This window comes from Corvus brachyrhynchos, unplaced genomic scaffold, assembly GCF_000691975.1.
Source record: "Corvus brachyrhynchos isolate BGI_N302 unplaced genomic scaffold, ASM69197v1 scaffold80, whole genome shotgun sequence".
NCBI lineage: Eukaryota > Metazoa > Chordata > Aves > Passeriformes > Corvidae > Corvus > Corvus brachyrhynchos.
The window spans coordinates 5,157,717-5,166,795 of NW_008236769.1; the positions used below are offsets into that span (position 1 = coordinate 5,157,717).

The 9,079-nt window shown below is 43.9% G+C and overlaps 1 long non-coding RNA gene across 1 annotated transcript in view; it reads left to right on the plus strand.

Annotated features, from left to right (window-relative positions):
• The window catches only part of LOC108445047, an 18,072-nt gene that overhangs the window by 1,889 nt on the left and 7,104 nt on the right, over positions 1 to 9,079 (plus strand). Inside the window, exon 2 of the long non-coding RNA XR_001859786.1 lies at positions 8,278 to 8,347. This is a non-coding gene — a long non-coding RNA (uncharacterized LOC108445047). The remainder of the gene's footprint in view (positions 1 to 8,277; positions 8,348 to 9,079) is intronic.

Genomic DNA, 9,079 nt, shown 5'->3' on the forward strand with positions numbered 1-9,079 from the left:
ACACATTTTATATACTTGTTATCAATGTTTTTCTTGAACCTTAAGATTTGGGTTTTGCTTTTATTGTTGCTTCTTTTTTTTCCAGCTTTATTAAGACACAAAAACACAAGTACAACTTCAAAGTTGTTTATTAGTAGTTAAATTGTCTTTCCATATTGTAGCTGGCTAGTAGCAGTAATATATTTTGTTGAATGAGAGAGACCTCAGTTTCAATTTAGTTTCCATTTATATCCATTTCCTTTGTTGAATACTGAAACCCTAAATCCACAATAAATTAATTTTGGCTCCTTCAGCTCTTCCTGCTCTTTTCACTTTTCCTTTCTCCACTAACAGTTTCAAAGTATGAGGCACTATCAAATCATATATCTTGAATTTCAAACTTTTTACCTTTTCTTTTTTTAATTAAAATACATGTTTGAAAGCTATCTAGTGTGAGAGCAAGTGTTGTTCTTAAGATACCAGAACACCTTTTTTCTTCAGTGGGCTCAAGTCTCATCCCTAGGACTCATTTCCGTAGGTGGGTGCAGCACTCCCCTGCTGGGCCACGCTGAGGTGGGCCTGATGTGCTGGACCTCTTCCCTGCTGCTAAACCATCGGCAAGGAAGCGTTTTCTCCCTCTCTCCCAGCTCATCTTTCCTATTTTTAGAAAATAGCTGGCATTTTTGACTTTTAACCTTGTTTTATGATGTTGGAGACCTTGTGATCTGCTGTGTAGGAGCACGGCTTGGCACAGAGACTGCTCGCACACGCCCAGGTTGCAGGCCGCAGTCCCGCGAGTGGGGCGTGTCGGGATGCTGTCCAGCTTTCTGTCCGTAACTACACGAGCCTAAACTTCAAAAACTGCCTGGGACCTGTGATCTGCTGCTCTGTGAAGTGTTTTGAGGCAAGCAGAATATATACCTAACTTCTGAGGGCCGATCTGAGTTGATTTTGGTAGGGACATCTAAACCACAGTACTAATTTGAGCGCAAATTAATTACTCCCAGGCATGACTCGGTTTCTGCCCCAGGGATGTGGCTTTTGACTAAGGAAGCAACAAGCCATTGGGCAGTGCACTCGCAGCCCCCAGGCATGGATGATGTCATTTATCCCCAGCCCAATTCAGCCACATCACGACTGTGTAAGCACTGCAAGCCTCTGGGTGCTCCACTCTGCTGTAGCCATGTGTAATGTTGCCTCACAACTGGAAGGCAGCTGGTAACTGCAAATGTCATTTGCCTTACTGCATGTTATTGTATACACATTCACAGATGTTTATGCAGAGCTAAGAAAACAGTTTCAAACATAAGGGTTGCAGTTACAGCTGCAATTGTGAATGTGAACATGGAAGCTTGGTCAGGACCCCATGAGCTGTAACACAGATAGAAAAATACTAGACTTGTAGAGTGAAGTCTGTGTCATGATCAACCACATCAAAAATGTAAAAATATTTTTTCTTTCTTTTTTTTCCCCCCCAGAGGAAGTGTAGATCCTTATACTTAAATTAAAGTCTTATGTTTCTTACTTATATTTCTACCCAAGAGATTGGTTGTGCTGTGCCGTCTGCAGGCTGGGAGTGCTGCTCTGCTGCTGTGGCACTATGGTTATCTCTGAGACCCTGAGAAAGTAGGTCCTCAGGTGTGATGTGACAGTCCATTAAACTACTTTGGTCAGACTCTGTCTGGAAATTGTCTAATTTACTCACTGCTTTTAAAAAAACCCCAAATACATATCCCAGAAGCTATTATTTCCAATGTCAGTGCACAAGGCTTTTGCAAAGCCCACACTTTATTACTTCATGAGAGATGCCACACAGAGAGTCCATAGGAACCACAAGGCTTAATTTTGCTATTTCACATAAAGGCTGGGCAAGAAGGACTGAAATACTGATGCAGTGGTGATGTAAGATCAAATGGCAGGTAAATGTGAACTAGAGAGCATGTTCCCCAACATGGTAAACTTTCATTACCTTTAGGTGGTTAATCTGAAGATAAACCTGCCATTGCTTGGCTCCATGGAGGCACAGTTCCACCTGAAGACACCTATACTGTTTCTCGGATGAGTCTGGGGCCACAAGTACCAAAGTGCTTTTGGTGGAGGCATCAAACTGCCCTGAATCGGTTCAGACCATCACGGCTTGATCTGTCCCTGATGGAGGCAGGCTGTGTCCTGCAGCACTGCTTTGGGTGTGTGCACCACAGTCCCCAGTTCTCTGAGAGAATGTATTTGTAGAGGTGCGGCATTAGAACAGAGTCACAGGGGCAATTTGGGATGGAAGGGACGTTTGGAGTTCATCTCATCCAGCATCTGCTCTAAGCAGGTCAAATCAGCTGGCAGCTGTGTCTTCAATTATGACTATTATTCAGAGGTTTCCATTCCATACAACACACCTGACCCCCATTACCTCCAAGAGCAAGGAGATGCATCAGTGATTACGATCCAGAGGGACTTTTGCATCTTTTATCCCAAGTAATTACAAACTCATGGTTATTGCCGTAGCTGATCACCCAATCATTTGATTATACTTACTTGGCATGGAAGCCAAAACATTGTATCTTATTTTACAGATGTGGACCTAGGGCACAAGGATGACATTTGCCAGAGATCACAGTCTGTGCAGAGTAAGAAATTGAGTGGTCATCTCTCAGGGCTGGCATCCTACCTGCTGTCAGCTCTCTGCACTATTAGTTATTAATAGCTACCTTGCTATTACAGGTAATTTTTTGATGTAACGCAGCACTTATGAGATGCCAGCCATGTAATAGGTTCCAGTGCTGAGGCTGAAAGAGGGGGAAAATGAAGAAGTGCTAACACTGCTGCTGTACATGTGGTAGGCAGCTGTACTAGGGATCATCAAATTAATGATTCTCCTTAAAAAACAGCCCTTCTGACAGTCTAAAATGGGATCCAAATTAATAAAAGCTGGTTCTGGAAATGAGGAAAGGTCCCCATGGTCTTTACTGCTGTCAGTGAGAATTCATATCATAATGATCAAAAACTGTATGAAGGTGAGTATTGCTGTAACTTGTTTAAATTGAAGGCCTGGAAAAATACACTTTAGACACCTGCAATCAATTTTCATTTTGAAATTCAGTTCATACATAAGGAGGGCTTGGGAAGAATTGAAAGGCGAGACAGTATATTCTTGAAAGACAAGAATGTTTATATTTAAACGAGTGGCTCATAAGCATGGCCCTTACACTTTGATCTTACATCTAGCTTTTGGTGAGTAATGCTATTTTATACATGGTCCCACCATGGTGTTTTTTAAATATATATATATATGTATATATATATATGTGGCATATAGCCAGGAAATGATGGATCACTTCAGTGAAAACCAAAAAAAATATGGCATGGGCCACAGATGTATGCTAGACTAGTTATCTTTCCTAGAGGGATCCAATTAAGCTCCTTTGCAACCCTTATGGTGGATGTCCCATACTGCCAGCCCCCATTCTAGACACTCTGCTGCATACCTGCTTAGGCCTGCCAAGCCAGCCAAGTTAGGATTGCAGCAATTTCTCACTTGAGGCAAGATGCTAATGATACTAACTCATGTTGTCTCAGCTAGTGTAGGGACTAGGGAAAAATGGGCAATGACTCAGGACCTGAAAATTCTTGTTGATGTTTCAAACTGCACATTAAAAAAAGGAAGAATTCTGACTTTATAATTTAATATGTCATTAAAATGTAAAAGGCAAATCTTTTAAAATCTGTAGTGTGTAATATCTTGCCCATATTACTTCTCAGTCTTGAAATCTGAATGGCTAATTCTTGAGCTGATATACACCAGTACTGCTGCACTGATTGCAAAGGCAGCATAGTTAGTTTACAGCAGCAGAAGTTGAAGTTCTGGCTCAAAACTATGTGGAAGCATATATATTCCCTTTCTGGTCACATTGGTGCCACTGGAAAATGACTCAGGATCTGACAGCCACCATGGCTTTATATCCACATCAAAGCTTATCCTTAAGCCTTGTACCATACCCCAGGGGGGCTGAACACTTGTTTTTGAATGCTTCACTGAGCTGTATAATTTAGGAATAGCAAAAACACGTAACATTAAAACCCATCAAAAGAAAGTTTCATGCTCAGATATAAATGTCCTGAGCCTCTACTTGAGGAGCTGTGCCATCTTCCATCTGAGGGTCAGAAAGGATTTTTTATTAAATTGCTGTTTGTCTCAGAGGTCAGACAACATGGATGAAGCCTGGAGATGCTTTAAGGCAAGGACATCCATTCTCTTCCATTGTGGGATGTATTTTCAGCCAAAAGCAAAACCTATTTCAAGTACTGCTACTTCATCAGAGGTAGGAAGGCAAAATAAACTCCCCAGGAATTAGAGAGCAGGCTTTCTATCAGTATCTTGTGCCACTTTCCCATCAAAAATCTGCTGCTCATGTACCTTGAACATGATTGAAAAACATTATGTTTAATCTTTTGACAGTTTAAGAAAATGGTCCTTTATGCACAAATCAAATCTCCCATAAGTTAAATCTATAGCCCTTTCTTCTCTATAACCTTGGAAAAAATAAGCAGAAATAAAATCCAGGGCCTCAGAATATCACATACAAGATATATCTGGAAATCTGAAACAACTTGGTTTGTTCAAATGCATCAGTTTTCAGCAGGTCTGGAGTGAGGTTGAGGCTATTTCAGACCAAGCAATCTAAAACATCAAAGTAAAATGTTCTTTTCTTGCAATGAGCTGCAACTAGTTTCCTTCCTGCAAGTACAAAGCTTTCAGACATGAGGATATCTCTGATCATCCCTTACAGGTACAGAATGAGGGAAGGCACCTCTATAACTAGGTAGAGGAGAAGCCACTTACAGGGTGTATCACCATTTGAAGCCCAGCCCAGTTCTCAAGAAGTAAAGGGCTGTATCACTGGTAAAAATTAATTGAATGGCATCTCTTCATTTGGGAAAAGGCTTCATGACTGAAAAGCAGACTGCAGTGTTGCAGAATAAATTGTTTCTGGTGCTTCCATTGCATGTAGCTTAAAATTGTTAAAGTGATACAGGCTTGTCTGGACTGTGTTACAAAAAGTGTTTTCTTTTGTTAGACAAAAACTAGAATTGCTTCAGCTCTTTTCAAGCTCAGTGTTGTTCCAGGTGTCCTCAGTTTTCTTCTCAAACCCGCTGTTTTCCAGCTTCTCTATACATATTGTGTATGGGAGGGATGGGAATGTAGCAGCTGTAGCAGAGCACTAAGGGCTCTGTTTCCTGCTCCCACTGCTGCTGCTGCTGCTGCTGCTGCTGCTGCTTTCCTTCTGGTTTTCTTCTGTTCTCCTTTTCACTCCTCCCTTTAGCCTACCTGATATTTGGACTTGAAGAGAAGTTCATTGACATTCTGGTACATTGTCTAATGCTACCATTTAATAGAAATAATGGAGGAGAAGCATTTCCTGACTGCTACAACCCCAGGAGATCCTGCTTACAGCCAAAGAGACTGCTCAGGAGAGGGGCACTGGTCATTGCAACAGCATCCCACAGCCTTATCACCATTGCAGTGACCCCAGCAGAGAGCTGTATACAAGGCTATTTTGCATTTTCTTACAACCCACTTCTGCAATTAAACCTGAAAGCCCAAATGTCCAAAAGCAGTGTGCTATGCCATGGCTGCAGTACAGATACCCACATGCCTGGGTTGAAGGGACTTATTCTTGTGTGTGACATCCGGGAGTCAGTCTGTGCCATTGGGTCCCTCTCTGCAGCAGGGGCAGCGGCTTATGAGGAATAAGGAGCACTGCAATGTCTACCAGGCAAGGACACTTAATGAAATCCTTGTTTTTAGAGATGTAGCTGAAGAAATCAGTACAGCTGTTCTTTCCCCTTGTCACCAGGCTAGGTTTAGCAGGGCAATTTGCTGTCCTGGTGTTCCCAGCCTGGCACCACAGGGTGGGGGTCTGTGGGCTGCTGAGGCCATACACAAGGACGCCCTCCCATTCCTGCACCGGGTGTTTTCTGTTTTGTGGATGCCCAGGTGTTTTGACAATCCTACTGCTGGTTGGGGTTGCCTTTTCCCCTTACCTTTCACAGACACACAAGGCTTATGCTGTTAAGATCTTTTTAAGGCTACTGCATTGCTATTGCTTCACTGTTGCTGTGCATGGCAGACATGCTGTGGCTGAGTGCCAGCTGCGTGGAGAAGAACCCTTTTTCATGAACCACGACACAAGCTATGAGCAGTAGGAACTGGTGGTTCGAAGGGCTGTCAGCAGAAGCAGGACATCTGTATTGGTTGTAGGAGAAGGGTTTGTAGCTAGATGGATTGATAGCTGTGCATGTGCTGAAATACAGATGATCTGAGGTTAGCCATGACCTCCAGGATTGATACAAAATAGGCAAACCCAGTAATTTTCTCAGTCTAATCTGAAATGGGCTTGGACTCAGGACCCTTCCCATCAGGGCCTTCAGCCATGTTGTGGAGTGAGGAAGATGCTGTTTCTGTGCAAGCCCTGAGCACAGTCCCCACTGCCAGGGGCCTCCAGCACAGGCTTCTCTGGTGCCAGGCTGCCCTCCAGGCATCACTACCAGCGAGCCAAGGGGAAATAACACTCCCAAAAGCAAGAAGGGGTACACTAGGGTTGCTGCTGAGGCCTGCCTCTGGCACCTGTGCCACAGAGGGCTGCAACATCTGTTACACCCAAATAATGTTCTGAAGGGCTAAATAGATAAATATTGGAGTTGTTGACGAAAGGAAACAGTGCCAGATGCTTTTGGCCAGCAGAACGGGAATGTGTCCTACCGCCTCAGGTTGAAAGGGTTTGGATGTTTAGGACTTGCAAAAATTAGGGGGAGGAAGCATTAGTAACAGTATCTGACACAGATTTGCCTTATTCATAGACAAATTAAGCTTAATCGTCCAATTTATAAATCAGCTTTAAGTGAAGGGGCCCCTCCTCACCCCCCACTGCTGCATATTTGGTGGATTAAGTTGTTTGGTTTTAGTGATAAATTAGAAACATCTGCTTCCGCTGACAGCCTGGAATGGAGGCGTGTACAGGAACATGGCTGGCTGGGCTGCTCTGATGGGGGGGTTCTGTGCCAGGGCATGGTCCTGCCCAGCTCTGGCCATGGGGTCTGAAGGGATCAGGCTGTCTCCCCTCTGCACTGGGGCTCGGTGGGGCAGGGGAGACACACGTCTGCTCCTGGGCTTGCTCAGGATGGTTCCTGGGGAGGATGGAGCAGTGGTGAGCATCTCCAGCAGTGTTCTCTTGGCAGAGCCTTCCTTTTAAGGGTGTCTTGGCAGTTCTTCCATGCAAGAGAAATTGTTTCTGCTATGGGATCATCAAGTCTTAAGGAATCCAAAGCTTGTGCCAGAGTCGATGCAGAGGCTGCTCAAGCACGAGCACTGATGGCAATGAGTGTCCTGGCCATCCCTTCTGATGAAGAAAATGGTCCTAACTAAGGGAACGGAGATGTTTTACAACCCTCGCCTATCCTTGCAGAGGTGATACAACTTCCTGATTGCTGAGTCAGGTTAGAAATGGCCAAGAGACACATCACATCAAAGTACTTCTCATGGGTGTTTAACTTGTTCAGGAGGTATGAAAACAACCCTGCTGGCTTCAAGCCCTTATCTGCAGGAGGGGAAATCTGGGGCTAAAACCTGCCAGATACAGCAATCCAAATATGCCCTGGGCATCCCTGGAGCTGCACCCACAGCAGACCCGATCTGTGCATGTCCTTATATCACACACACCAAAGGAACTGTGAGGACTGATTTGACCTCAGCTGTGACCTGACTTTCACTGCAGGGATTTAATATATGCCCTGTTGGGTTGCAGAAGCAGATGTTTTACACACACCATTCAGACATTTTTTTCTGAGCCTTTGGCAATCAAAAGTCTCAGATAGAAGCCCTGACTCTCAAGGATAGAGCATGACTGCAGAGAGGGAGAATACAAGATAATTATTACCGCAGGCCTGGGCCCTAGGGTATATCACCATGTCCCGCAGCCATAGGGAGGAGGAGGAGGAGAAGATCCAGAAGGCAGGAATTGTGCAGCAAGATTGATTTATTTAATTATTTTACAAACTCTTTTATAGACTTTTTTCTTCATAGTCTAATTGGACAAAGGACCAGCCACCCCTTGGGGGTGATTGGCCAAAATCCTAAAACATCCATTATCAAAATATTTTCTACTATACCATAAACAAGACTTTCCAATGTTGCAGGTGGCTTGGTTGTTTACATTCCCTGCTACCTCTTCTGTGAGAGAGAAAAGTCTCTCACGGACTTAGAGAATAACAAGAAAATCCTCACTAACAGCATTTTTGTACCTACAGATAATTGGTGGTTTCTAAGAACTCCTGTTCCCAAGGTGCCCTTATATTTTTTCTTGGATCTTTTCTCCAGGTGAGTTTAAGGATTATCTGTATTTAATAAAAATTTTTGCATATTCTGTTAGATCTGTCAGAGAAAGACACTCCAGGAAGGTTCAGACCAGCTGCACAGATCAGGTCCTACAAGTTAGGCAGCTCCTGGTAGTGCAGGCTGCACTGTTCAGGTGTGACACAGTGCAAGGTCATGTATTTCTGTCTGAGAAACTCCATGAACAGAAATTTTGAATTAGGACTGAGGTAAGTGGCCTGTCAGCATGAACATAGCCATCCTAGGCAGTTCTGCAGAGGAAACTCTCAATTCTCCTTAAAAAGCTGGAGGCAGTCTCCAATGCAGCTTCCAAAACCCTGGTCCAGTGTAAAGCAGCATAATCCAACCGTAAAGCTTAAAATACAGAGAAATGAAGCCCCTTCTCTAGAGAATCAAATAATATTCACTGCACAGCATGGAGGTCCATGGAGGCTATGCAGCACAGCCCCTCTGAGACACCAAGGGCCAACCCTGGACCGAGAGTACTCACTCTCTCTGGGGGTGCAGGAAGGAGGGGAGAAGGAATAGGAAAACCTGTTTCACAGTTAGCCAGGACCACTGGTCCTGCTCATCCTGCCTAAACTGCTTCCATGTGTCTGACTATTGACATTACTTGATCTTTGCATTCCCATGTGGGACACTTGAACACATGGTAAAGTTGATGACGATGAAGTTGAGTCAGTAAATGGAACATTTTTTCTTTATTTTCTTTTCCCT